The sequence below is a fragment of the Pteropus vampyrus genome, unplaced genomic scaffold, assembly GCF_000151845.1.
Source record: "Pteropus vampyrus isolate Shadow unplaced genomic scaffold, Pvam_2.0 Scaffold221, whole genome shotgun sequence".
NCBI classification, from domain to species: Eukaryota; Metazoa; Chordata; class Mammalia; order Chiroptera; family Pteropodidae; genus Pteropus; species Pteropus vampyrus.
In genome coordinates this window covers 1,751,569-1,766,458 of record NW_011889002.1, presented here as the reverse complement: position 1 = coordinate 1,766,458, position 14,890 = coordinate 1,751,569, and the positions used below count along the sequence as shown (strand labels likewise).

Below are 14,890 nucleotides of genomic sequence, written 5' to 3'. Positions count from 1 at the left end.
AGCAGGATGTCTTTCTTAGAAATAAATTTATTTTTAAATTATAAAATTACATCACCCAATTTTCATAGAAAAAGAGTCTATTGTTTAATTTTGACCAATACAACTGCTGTGAATTCATGGTGACTACCAAATCCAATGGCTTGGTGACTCCCAAATGAACCAAGCCAAGGTCCTCTCATTTTCACATCAAGAAAGTTCTGGAAACTATGATGTGCATTCATCAGACTTTCAAAGCATATTCGTTTCCGTGTTCCTACCAGACATAAGGAGGAGGTGTGTTAGTTGGCTCCCCAAAGCGAACTCTTGCTGCTTTTGCGATCAGACTTGGCTCTGACCTTCACATGGGCTCCGAAGAGCAAATGCATTCAGCTGCTATAGCAGTGATTTCACTTAGTACTTTTTTTTCTTAGTTTTATTTCTAAATTGGTATTTAAAATAAGACATTTTGAACTTGTGACTACTCTATTTAAACCTGCCATTTTATGGACTGGACATAGTACTGTATATTCTTTTTAAAGAATACTTTGGATATTTTATGTATTTTATGACTTTGTAACAAATGCTAATGTAACTGGTATCATCTTGTGAACATTATCGAAAGGCACATTATAAAAATAATATGGTGTTTTTGTATAAAGGATTCAGCTCACCTTGTTAAAGAATGTTACAATCTAAAGAGTAATTTATGTTGGTGGTAATGGTTATATATGTTTGTACAGTTTTAATTACTGTCTCAAAGCTAAAAAATTATTTTGTTGCCGGGACTTTTAAACTCTAAATAGATATTAAAATTAATATGGTTAACTAGTGTGTTTTTTTACATGTTTAAACTTTATACTTATACTCTGAGGCCTATTGTTTTAGCTTACTTTAAGCAGTTTTAAGCTTATGAGAAAATTGATTGGAAAATACAGTTTTCGTATACTCCCTTATCTCCCCCTCCTCAAATTTTTCCTATTATTAACATTTTGCATTAGTATGGGGCATTTATTATAACCGATGAACCAATATCGATACATGATTAACTAAAACCCATAGTTTACATTATTAGGGTTTAGCTTTGTTTTGCCTATTCTGTGGGTTGTAAGAAAATGTATGATGTGTCCATTACAGTATCATACAGAGTATGTTCACTGCCCTAAAGACCCCATGCTCTAACCATTCACCCGCCTCAGCCCCGCAAACCTCTGGCAACCACTGATCACTTTGTCGCCATAGTTTCTCCTTTTCTACAATGTCATACAGTTGGAATCATGCACTATGTAGCCTTTTCGGATTGGCTTCTTTCACTTAGTAATATACATTTAAGTTTCCTCCATGTCTTTTCTCATTTCTGTTTATCATTAAGTAATATTCCAATATCTATATGTACCACATTTTATTTATCCATTCAACCTACTGAAGGACATCTTGGTTATTTCCAAGTTTGAGCAATTATGAATAAAGCTGCTATAAACATCCATGTGCATGTTTTTGTGCAGACATCAGTTTTTATCTCATTTGGATAAATTCCAGGGAGCATAATTGCTGGATCACATGGTAAGAATATGTTTAGTTTCATAAGAAAGAGCCAAACTGTCTTTCAGAGTGACTGTCCCATTTTGCATTCCCACCAGCAATGGCAGTTCCTGTTGCTCCACATCTCACCAGCATCTGGCAGTTTTAGATTATGGCTCTTTTAATAAATATGTAGTGCTACCGTGTTGTTTTAATTTGCAATTCCCTAATGACATATGGTGTGGGGCATTTAAATCTTTTCATATGCTTATTTGCCATCTGTCTAACTCCTTTGGTGAACTGTCTATTCAGACCTTTTACCCATCTTTAAATTGGATTGTTTTCGTACTGTTGAGTTTTAACAGTTCTTTGTATTTTTGGATAACAGACCTTTATCAGGTGGCATTTGCAAATATTTCCTCCCAGTCTGACTTGTCTTTTCATTCTTTTAACAGTGTCTTTCACAGATCATAAGTCTTCTATTTTAATGAAGTCCAACTTAATCAATTTTTTATTTCATAAATCATGCTTTTGGTGTTGTATCTGAAAATTCATCTTGACCAAAACCAAGGTCACCTATTATTTTCTCCTGTTATCTTCTAGGAGTTTTATAGTTTTGCATTTTACATTTAGATCTATGATCCATTTTGAATTAATTTTTGTGAAAGATGTAAGATCTAGATTTCTTTTTTTCATGTTGATGTTGTGCCAGCATTGTTTGTTGAAAAGACTCTCCTTTCTCCATTGAACTGCTTTGCTACTTTGTCAAGGATCTATTTCTGGGCTCTTTATTCTCTTTCATTGGTCTATGTTTCTACTCTTTAGCCAGTACCACACTGTCTTGATTACTACAGCTTTATAGACATTTTGAACTCAGGTAATGTCAGTCTTCCAACTCTGTTTCTCTTCTTCAATATTGTTAGCAATTTGGCCTTTACTACTGCATATAAACTCTAGAATTGGTTTGTCAATATCCACAAAATAACTTACTGGGATTTGATTGGGATTGCACTGAATCTAGACCAAGCTGGGAAGACTAACATCTTGACAATATTGAGTCTTCCTATTCATGTACATAGGCTATCTCCCCATTTACATCTTTTACTTCTTTCATCAGTGTTTTGTCATTTTTCTCATATAATCTTAAACACATATTTATACCTGTTCTTTTTTAATGTTAATAATGTAAATTATATTTTTAATTTAAAATTTCAGTTGTTCATATTAACTTTGTATCCTCATAGCCATTATAATCAATTAAATCTAGGAGCATCTTTGTTGATTCCTTGATATTTTCTACATAGACAGTCATGTCATCTGCAAACAGAAAGTTTTACTACATCTTTCCCAATAAGTATACCTTTTATTTCCTTTCTTGTCTTATTGCACTAGCTAGGACTTCCAATACAATTTGAAAAGAAGTGGTGAGAGTGAACATCCTTGCCCTGTTCCTGATCTTAGCAGAAATATCTAATTTCTCTCCATTATGATGTTAGCTACAGGCTTTTTGTGGATTTTTTTTTTTTATCAAGTTGAGGAAGTTCCTATTTTTAGTTTGCTGAGTTTTTATTATGAATGGGTGTTAGATTTGTCAAATGCTTTTTTGTATCTATTGATATGATTATCATATGATTTTGGTTCTTTAGCCTGTTGATGTGATAGATTTAACTTTTTTAAATGCAGAACTAGTTTTGTATACCTGGAATAAATCCCACTTGGTCATAATATGTAATAGTTTTTATACATTGTTGGATTTGATAATATTTTGTTGAGGATTTTTTCGTGTGTGTGTGTGTGTGTGTGTGTGTGTGTGTGTGTGTGTGTGTGTGTGTAGGTAGAGAGCGAGCGCATATGCACAAAATATTAACAATTGGTGAATTGGTGAAACTAGGTAAAGGGTATATGGAAGCTCACGAGCATTACTGAAACTTCTGTAGATTTGAAATTTTTCAAAATAAAATGTTAAAAAAACAAATACATAAAAAAGATTTATCATAAATATAAGAAGAAATTGATATAACCATATAATAGGAAGTTTTTCTCAGAAAACAGATTGAAGCCTAAAATAAATGAGTATATGAATAACACAATAACAAAGTTTATTCAATGTATGTCACACAGAACTTCAACCAATAAGGGAAAATACATTCTTCTCAAAAATGCATAACATGCACAAGAAATTGACTATATTAAGCCACAAAGGAAATTTCAAATTCTCAAATGTAAAAAATGTGTCACTACTTCTTTCCACAATGTAATAAAACTAAAATGTAACAATGCCCCAGAACCTATTCACTTAAAAATTAAAAATTTTTTCTAAACATTTAAATGTCGAAAGGAAAAGTTAAAAATGAAAGATACCCTTTAGAAACGAACAATGATAGACTTCTGTATTAAAACTTGTTAAATTCAGCTAAAATAGATCTGAGAAAAAAAATTATACACTTGATCCATTTGTGAAAAAAGGAACACTGAAAATATGCTGAATTTGTGCATTTAGCTTACAGAACTAGAAAAAAATAACAACTTAAGTAAAAAGGAATTAAAGATAAAAGTATAAGATAAAAGATTTCACCCCAGGAACAACAAGCATTATCTAGCCCCAGATCTTGGTTTCTAAGTTCCTTGGAGAAATGGCTGATTCTAGTACTGGGGCATGAAATATACAAGATGAACTTGGAGCCTCTTATAATGCCAGAAAGTAAGAAAGTTCTACAAAAAACAAAAGTAAGGAAGTTCTACAAAAAAAAAAAAAAAAAAGCCTACATTGATGCTTATGTCAAAGGAACACGTGAGCCAAACTGACAGAGCTCCCAGTGGCTAAAATTGCAACAATCTGAGCAAGAAAATAAAGAAGTATTGGATTATAACCCAAAGTAGAAAATTGACATATAAATAAGTAAATAAATGGCCAAGAAGAGATAAATCTCTCATGCAGAATTCCAAATAACTTATGTAGCTACTCTGCCCTTCAGGAGGTAGAGAAAAACTACCTATTAAGTGTGGAATGTATACACAGTGTCTTCCTTTCAAAGAGTACAGTATAGGGAGGGGGAAAAAAGGAGTAACTTCCACATAGACAGCATGATGGACACTACCTCAGCCAGATGATCAGAGTCATCATCAACAGTAAAACGTCGATATATGTAACCTTAATATGTGATGAAAATGGCACTTTACCTCTATGGTTTTCCTCCTAAAAACCTGTAACTCCAGTCTTACCATGAGAAAAACACTAGATAAATTCCAACGGAAGTGCATTCTACAAAATACCTTCAGTACTCCTCAAAACTGTCAGTCATAAAAAACAAGGAAAGTCTAAGAAATAGTCACAGCCAAGAGGAGCCCAAGGAGACATGGCAACTAAATGTAGCGTGGTATCCCAGACAAGTTTCTGGAATAGAATGATAATTAGATATAAACCTAAAAGCAACAAATGAACAGGACAAACAAACAGAGACTCATGGACATGGACTATAGACTAGTGGTTACCGGAGCAGGGGTGGAGGTAAAAAGGGTAAAGGGGGTCAAACATGTGGTGACAGAAAGAAATCTAACTATGGGACGTGAACACACAATGTAAATATAAATATGCCTTACTGTTAAAATGTACAGATAAAACTTACTGGATTTCATTAACCAATGTCACCATAAAATAAAAAAAAAAAAAGAACTAAAGAAATTTGAATGAAGTGTGGACTTTAGTTAGTGATAATGTATCAGTGTTGGTTCATTAGTTTTAACAAGGTATCATGATGTTACTAATGTAAGATATCAAGGTATTAAGATGTTACTGATAAGGGAAACTTATTGCATGTAGGGTATGTGGGAACTCTTGTTTTCTCAAAACTGTTCTAAAACATACAGTCTATTTTTTAAAAGCAGATTTGCTCAGTTTCTCTATTCAGCAAATATTTACTGTCTACTATGTACTAAATGTGGTATACATTGTGGTAACAAAGGAGTCATTTTCCCTGACCTCATAGAACATTCTGGAGGAAGACATTAAACACACAAAAAATTGTACAGTTTTCCCTAAGTATCCATGGGGCATTGGTTCCAGGACGTGACCCCACCCCCCACCACTAAATCCCCCCAGATACCAAAATCCACAGATGCTCAAGTCTTTTATATAAAATGGCATACAATGCATACAGTTGGCCCTCTGCATCTACAGACTTCCACCCATGGACTGAAAACACTGTTTTCGATCCCTGGTTGGTCGAATCTACAGATATGAAACTGGGCTACAGAATAATTACTGGGGCGGGGCCAGGGGGGAACTCATGTACAACTGGACTCAAGCAATTCAAACCTGTTATTCGAGTGTCAACTGTATTTGCAATTTATGATGAGTTCTATTAAGAAAAAGTACAGGGTGTTTAAGAGAGATTAAAGGAGGGATATAAATGTAGTGAGAGATGACTGAATGATTTTAAGTCTAGGAGTCTATATTTGAAATATGCATCATCTTGCTGAGTAGAGAATGAATTATTGGGTCAAAGCATGAAAACTGGGAGTCCAATTAGAAGATTAAAAATGACACTTGGACTTAGTAGTATAAGCAATGGTATGGAGGAGAAATGATTATGGTGTTGATAGAAAGCTATTAGGTTTTTGGTATTGCCATATTTCTTGCTGCTTTATAGAACTTTCTCATTAGTTCTAATAGGTTTTTAGTTGCTTGTCTTGGGTTTTCTAGATAAACTATATATATTTTAAATGTTTCTTTCCTTTTCCACAATTAATTTATACCTCATTTATTTCTCTTGTTTTATTGCTTGTCTAGTATCTCTAGAACAATGCTGAGTCTTGTCAACAAGAGCAATAAATAGATTATTACTTCTAACTTTAACATAAAGCTATAGGACTGGATAAAGGGTAGCTAACAAAAACCTAAGACAAGTTACATGCTTAAGTAAGTCAACAGAAGCTTTTACATTAATACCAGAAATTCATTTTGTTCAGACTGATACCTAATTTAAAAAAATATATATGAAAGTGTTCCCATTCATAATAACAAAACTATAAAATATCCTAAAATAACCTTAATAGAAATGCAAAGAACTAAATGGAAGAAAAAAACTCTAAAATATTGCTTTAAGACATTAAAGAAAAAAATGAAATTAAATGAAGATACATATAATTTTCCTGGACTGAAGAGTACATATTTTAAAGCTCTAAATTCCTCTTTACCTACAATTCAATACAATCATAATCAAAATCCCAAGTAAAATTTAAAATTAAAGGCTAAGTCTAGATTTATATAGAAGAGTAAATATGTAAAGAAAAGTAACAATGATTTATCCTATCAAATATCAAAATACATTACAAATCTACAGTGATAATTGTAATTTGTCACTGAGACAGTAGATAACTAGATCTATGGAAGAGACTAGAAAACCCAGAATTAGCCCAAATACAGAAATTCGGTACATGGTAAAGGTGGTATTTTAAAGCAATGAATAAAGGATATACCATTCAATAAATGCTGAGAGTAATGGCTATTTTTTTTGGAGAAAATAATTTAGTCATATCCCTAATTTGCACTATCACACAAAAATAAATTCTAAAGGCACTAAAAATGAAAAGCTAAAAAAAAACCTATAAAAGTATTAAAAATAAGATAATTTAATTTTACACTCTTGAAATGTGTTCTTTCTGAAAACACAAAATCCGAAAGCCATAAAGAAAATAGAATAAATTTGATTCCATATAAAATCTTATTTTCCACATGACAAAAAATACCATAAACAAAAAGACAAAATGTTATACACACACACACACACACACACACACACACACACACACACACACACACAAAACAACAATTTTTTTCTACTATACAGTCACAGACCAATTAGAAAAACAACAAACAAGAACATGGACAAAAAATATGAACAGGCAGTTCGCAGAGAAAAAATATATATCACTGGTCAATAAGTATATGTAGAGATGCTTAATAAGTCATAACTAAATAATTAAAATGATAGATAATATTTTTGGCTTAGATCAAGGGTTGGCAAAGTATGGTCAGTGAACCAAATCCAGTCCATTGCCTTTTTTGTGCAGCTGGCAAACTAAGAATTTTTTTTTTTTAATCAAAATAACATGGTTTAAAAAATCAAAATAAGATTAGTATTTTGTAATATGTGAAAATGACCTGAAATTCAAATTTCAGGGTCCATAAATAGCCACTCTCACTTGTTGATGTAGCTATGTTGGAACATAGCCACTCTCACTTGTTGATGTATTGTCTATGGAGACTTGTTCTACAACGCTGAGTCTGAGTAGGTGGACAGAGACCATACGGTCTGTAAACCCTAAAATGTTTACTATCTGGCCATTTATAGAAAAAGTTCACAAACTCCTAGCTTAATTTGTCAAAGATAAAAAGTCTGATAATCACAGTGTTAGCAAAGGTGGGGAAACAAAATCCCTCAACTACTATTGCTGAATGTAAATTGGTGCAACTCTTTTGGGGACAATTAAAATTTTGAATACTCATCTGCTTTGACTCAGCTTTTAGGAATATAACCTAAGATTCATTTGCACATGTGCGCCAACATTTAGATAGTGATGTTCCTTGGTGTAGCATTCTTTGTAATAGCAAAAGGCTTTAAATAAGGTACTTTCTATCTGTAGGGGAACGGTGAACTAGACAGTAAACTCATACAATTAAAAAGCCATTAAAAATGATAAGGTAGGTCTCTATGTCCAGATGAAGAAAAGGTATAAGTGTAGCACAGTGTAGCAAAGTATATTACTGTGTTTACCCTGTGTCTCATTTATGTTAATAACCAAAAAAGGATACATTTATATGCTATATATTCTCATAAAATTTTGAGCCTATAAATAAGGTAAATAATGTTACCTCTTAAGTTGAGAAACTAAAGGTCTGGAATGGGGAGGAGACTTAATTTTACTGTACACTTTTCTGTTGCACGCATTCTTTATTACAAGAATATTTTTTCCCAATTTTAAACAACTTTGTTAACTAGGTGAATATTTTTATAATTTTGGAGTGAGAATTTTATAAAGCAAGGTAATAGATCTGACTATGCAAAAATATAGACACTATAAAAAAGACATGCAATAGACTAGGAGAAAATGCAATATATAAAAAAGGATACCCATCATATATGGAAAGCGTCCACAAATCAACAAGAAACAAATAACAACAAACATGAGGAGGAAAATGAATTAAGTTCAAATTCTATAGGATGTACCAAAGCCATCTAGATTTGACCTTGGCCTTCTGTCTCATCTCCTGCTGTAGCCAACCTCACATCCTCTAAGCTAGGTACACCAAACAACGTGTAATTACCCAATTGTGCCAGATCCACGTCGTGCCTCTAAGGCACTGCACATATTACTGCTTCTGTACCTGCAACATCTGTCAGCCTTTGTCTATGACTTCCTCATTCTTCAAGGCTCACCTCAATCACCTCCTCTATGAAGCTCTCCTAGACTCCTAAACAAAATTGACAACTCCCTTTTTTGTGCCTCTAAGATGATATATATATATCTACCTCTATTATGTATTTCTAAATTGCCTTTGTTTTGATGCCAGTCTTCTCCACTAGACTCCATGAGGGCAAGCTAAGGTTTGTTCTTTTCCTTCTAGGACCCGGCACAATCTTAGGACAGTTAGTACTCAGGTGAACTTAGCTGGGGGAGGAGGGGCTGGGGAAAGGAGGAGGGACTAGGTAAGGGCACTCTCAGGGCTGCCTGGCAATAAAGACCCCTCTCCCCACAGTCACCTCAGTCTGTGTGCAGCCTTAGAACTTTTAGAGCTGACCACTGGTGATCCCCTTTATTTTTATTTTTTTAAATTATTATTTATGCCTATAGCACCTCGTCTTCCTAAGTGGTCTCCCATCCAAGTACTAACCAGGCCCGACCCTGCTTAGCTTCCAAGATCAGACATCGGGCATGTTCAGGGTAGCATGGCTGTAGACCATGGACTGTGGCTCCAGCTCCACTGGGGTGCGAACCCAGGACCTTCTGTGTGTAAAGCAGAAGTGCTCACCGCTACACTATGGAACCACATCCTGGTGATCTACTTTTGACCTAAACTAATTTCCACCTTCAGGGAACCTTGTCAGTCTGATGCTGGGGCCCCTCCCCTAGAACTGAAGGCCCAAACTGATGCTATTTGGAAGCACTCCGGACAGATGAAAAACCAGGGCCCATGTCAAGATTCAAAATCATATCTATGGAAGCCTAGAAGGATGGTAGCTTTCAATGGTCTACAGCCTTCTGATGCCTGTATTATCACAACATAAGTGCCCTTAATTGTCAACAGCTAAGTATTAGCTTGTATGTGAGAGTGTACATAGGTCACACACATGCACATGTGGCTGGGTTTAGAGGATGGAAAATATCAACAAGGATTATTAAATACATTTACCTGTAACATTTTAAGTAGCTATTTATCATGACAACCACCCAAGGGCTAGCTTAGAACCCAACATGTGTCTTTCTGATAATAAGAGTATTACTTTTTTATTTAGAACAATCTTTTTCTGTGCCTTGGCTCTTACAATTTATATGATTCAAACATTTGGGGATCAGCAAGTCATAACTGATATTCACTTCTACTTGGCACTCACACAGTAGCAAGGTTTGAGGAAACAAGCATGATAATGAGGTAAGCTCTGTAAACATACATAATACACAGATAGCTCTTCACTGCTCAAGAGGACACCCAGGCCACCTGTGAGTGTTCCGACCTTTGCAACACTAGCTACAACTCATTTTTTTCTTCTGCATTTCCATAAAAATCAGTTTAAAGAAAAGTTCTGCTTGATTTTCTTTGTCTATTTTCTTTTAGACTGCACAGGACTGTTTAGAAGATCATGATAATCTGATTCACCAGGACATGAAATCATACCACATATTAATGAACTGTTTTTAAATGTTATTTAATTTCATATTTAATTTCATGAATTTCATAATTGTATTTTAAAAAGGCAATCATTGAGTATGCCAGGAACTAAATCAATTTTTTAAGTACTTGCAAGTATGTGACATCAAGCACTAACCTTTTCACTACCTATGAGTAGTTATTAACAGCATTATGTGAGAAAAAGACCTGGAGGTCTCGTAGACCAAAAGCTTAATGAGTCTTTGCTGTGATGGGGCTGCCCAAAAATCTTATTCTGACCCTGTCTGCATTAAGAGAAGTGCATGGTTTAGATTACTGTGCTCTGGTCACATCCCCTGGTGTAGATCTCTAAACATGACGCTTTAAGAATGCGCCCTGGCACAAAACAAGGATGAGAAAACTAGGGCTGTTTTCAAGAGGCTTAAGCAAATACATAAAATTAATAGGTGACTAAATTATACTCTAAATTCAATACCAGTTTGGGCGGAAGTAGCAGATATCGCTTTCGGTTAAAATGAGTTAATTCTCAATGCTAAAAAAACAATAGTGAAAATGTATCAGTATCCAGTTAATGTGTCCAAATTAGAGACCAACCTAGGTAATCTGAGTCCCAGACAGGTCTTTTATTTTCACATTTACAGATTAACTAGTTAACCAAATTTTATTTTTTCCTTTGGTTACACAGTCCTAATCTTAGAATAGAAATACTTAATCAGATCATTTTTAAAACTAGTTCAATGCAATGTGTAATCAAATAATAATTGTCATTATTGGTCTTTATTCAAAATGGGTAATTCTTAAGTAAATATATATAAAACGCTTTCATGTTCCTATGTCTTCCTGCTATCCACATCTCATTTTATGTTCTAAACAGTTCTGGCAATGAAGACAACATAGAAAATATTATAGTAAACTTTATTTTCATTGATATTTCATTTAACATAATTTCAAAGTAGGTCTGTGCTCTACGGTGAGCAAAAGAACAGACAGGTGAGCAAAAGAACAAAATCTCCTAAGAGACTTTTTTTTACTGTTCCTTGAAGAATGGTGTGGGGTTTCAGAGCCCGCAATGTTGACAGCTAACATTTAACCCCTTGAGACTTTATGGAAAGATACAGAAAGAGATATCAACATATAAAAATCAAACTATATGAGGATATTATAATAATAAGCTCTTGCATTATATACTACCCACCTCTTTAAGGTTGTAATGATAAGGGCTGATTTTTTCCTCTGCAAAGTTCAGTATTATTTTTTCCTTTTTTGTTTTGTTTTTAAGTAAAATGTCAGAATATGTGAAAATCCTGAACTTATTTCTCTTAATACACTAAAAGTAGTAGAAGTTTTAAAATTCTTCATGAGTCCAAGCTGGGATATGACTGTCACTGATGGGGTCTGCTGAATACACTAATTCCAAGTTTGGCGACCATCAGCAAACTGTTAAAAGGAAAACACACACATAAACAAAAATGTCAGGTAAAGGACAGAACAGGTACTTGACTATTAAGGGACTAGGACTCCACAGTTCTCTCACTGCATGGGGAGTAGATACCATGGCAGAGCAGACAGAGATGGAACTTCCAACCCTAGAAGGCACCAAAGAAAAACCATGCCAAGGGGCAATATTGTGCTGAGGCCTTAAAACAGTACACCACATGAGTTGGAGTTCCTAATAATTCAGAGATGAGAAAACTGAGGGCTGGAGAGACCAAGGCCTCCCCAGAGTCACAGAGCTAGCTAATGGACGGTAGATCAGCAGCCTTCTGGATTATTGCTCTCAGCCTTGGTCTACACTGACTATAAAACATTTTGCTTGACAGCATCATAACTATGATCAAAGTCTGGTAAGTAATCTTTTCCTAAAACAGGTTTTTTAAAATTCCTTATCTTCAGAGTCTCTTTATTATGTATGCTTAAGGAGTGTATTTTTTTAAAAAGTAATCTGGTTTGGATTTTATAATCAAAGTTAATAAGAAAACAGGAATCAATCAAAATTCCCTTCTAGCATTATTTTCAATAATAAAGGGCACCCATACAACTAAAAAATATGGAACCCACACTGAAAGTCACGGAAGAGCTGCAGTCATGGCTTTGCACTGAAGCTTCTTCCACTGTAGGGAGGAGCCATGATGGACCAGAGAGCAAGTATGAGAGCAACTATTTCCATAGTGAATGAATATACTTATGCTACTTTGACATTAAATCAGCATCAGATATACTGAAACAAGTAAATTTATGGATGTACAAAATATTTGGGACATTCTGGCCCAAACTAGTGAACTAGTAAACTCCATACTAGTAAAGAACAGCAATAAAACAGAAAGTACCTGGCACCTGCAATTAAGCCAGCAGGCATAAATTTTCCAGAGTGGTAGAATCTCATTCCCATAATACCAGCCAAGGTTCCAGATGTAACTGATGAGAAAAATAAAGAGTCAAAGATCATTAAATCTTATATTTGAGAGAATTAAAAGTGACCAAAGTCCCACCCATCTTTCAAGGGCCATACCCCATCTCTTACCTCCCAATTTGGGGGAACGTTACTGGCCACCAACATTGTTAAGGGACTAAGTACAAAAACTGGAATATAAGGCCCTCACAGACTGGGTCCAGTCAGCTTTTCTAGCCTAATCTCCTAACACTCTTCAGACATAGATGTCTTCATTTCCTCCAAAACTGCTATAAGACTTTTTCCTGTTCCTTGCCAATTCTATTTACCCTGTATGCTGTTCTCACTCAACATCTGTTAAAATACCTATTGTACTAGATGTTGAAAAGAACTGTCATCAAAAAGGTCTCTGCCCTAACAGTGTCTCCAGTTTAATGCGACAGACCTTAAAGAATCACAAATAAAAACTTTTAAAAAAGTATAATTTGTGCTACAGGTATAATTAATGCAATACAATAACATGATAAATGGGGGACCCAGTATATTCAGGGAGACCATGAAAGGATTTGCTAAGGAAGTGTAGACTGAGCCAAGATCTAAAGAGCAGTTAATGAGCTAAAGGGGAGGGAAAGCACATTCTAGCAGATGGAATAATATATGCGAAGCCCTGTGGCGAAAGGCCAGTAATGCAGAAGTCAAGACTTGGCTAGCCAGGAAGAAGGGCCAGACCATATGGAGCCTTGAAGGCCGTATTAGGGATTGTGGTCTTCATCTTAAGAGCAATAAGAAGCCATTAAAGGACATTAAGGCAAGTTGCATTCTGAAAATATAATTCATCTTGTACGATGGAGAACTGCAGGGAAACTGGACATGTTAAGAAATGCAGAGAAGAGAGAAGGATGACTGGGATGGGGATACTGGCCATGGAGATAGAGAAGGAGACAACTTAGGATATGTGCTGAAAGTAGTGTTGATGGCACTTGATGAGTAAGACATAAAGATGAAGGGAGAGAGTACAATCAAGACCTGAATAGATGGAGAACACCAAAAGACCCAATGTGTGTGAGGACATGAAGTCAGCCTTGAAACATCTAAAAGATTTCAAGTAGACAATTGTATATGTAAGAGTAAAGCCTGGAGAGATAAACATTTGTGAGTCATTTGTGTATCAGTAGTAATTTAAGGCCTGGGCTTTTATGACATTATCAAGTGAGAAAGTATAAAAAAGATAAAGAATCAGACCTTAAGAACTTTAATATTTAGTGGCCAAAAAGGATGATGGGCCAACAAAAGAGAATGACAAAATAAAAAAGAAAGCCAGGATAGGGAATAATGGATTGGTGTGTACAGCTGAGAACAGCTAACCAGCCAAATTAAATGAGGACTAATAAATGTAAACTGGATTTTGAAAAAAACAGATCACTGGCCGCCTCAGGGAGAGTTATGTATTTCCCAGGACAGGGGAAAGAAATGGTGACTGTCTGAAAGGGGAGGAAATGAAGATAGTATAATAAATTTTTTTAGAGAAATTCTGAAGGGGAAGAACAGTAACTGGAAAAGGAGGTGGGGCCATGAGAAGTCCTTTTATTTTTAAATGGGTGAAATGAGCGCATTTGAACATCAGTGAGAGGGATCCATCTGAAATGTAGAATACAAATAAGAGATGGCATCACTGACATTGTAAAGCTCCAAGGTGTTGAAGAAGAGACCTAAAGCTGGTGGGGAGAGGCTGACTGGCCTTAGAGGAGAAACAGGACAAGGGAAGGCTTGGAAGTAAATGGCGTGGAGTCTCCAAATAATGGCTGCTGTTTTTTCTTTAAGTAGACAGTGAGGGTGATTTGTTAGACTGAAGCAGCAGGATCACAAATAAAAAAAAGAGGTCTGAAAATCATTCCACAGCTTGAGTGAGGGAGCTATTAGGCAGAGCTGAGAGCTGCATGCCTCAAATCAGGAATCGCTGATTCCTCTCCCAGACTACACTGAGTTGTATAAACCACCCTGTTAACAAGCTTATTCTCCCCACCACACTTATAATGGCCACAACTGCACATTTTCTCACACTATAGGTTTGTGGAGGAAGTGAGGATCCCATACTCTTAGCAGTGTCTGACATA

The 14,890-nt window shown here is 35.2% G+C and overlaps 1 pseudogene; it reads right to left on the bottom strand.

Moving 5' to 3' along the window:
• Positions 1 to 9,342: 9,342 nt before the first annotated feature.
• On the bottom strand, positions 9,343 to 9,458 carry LOC111747416 (annotated as a pseudogene).
• Between the last annotated feature and the right edge of the window lie 5,432 nt (positions 9,459 to 14,890).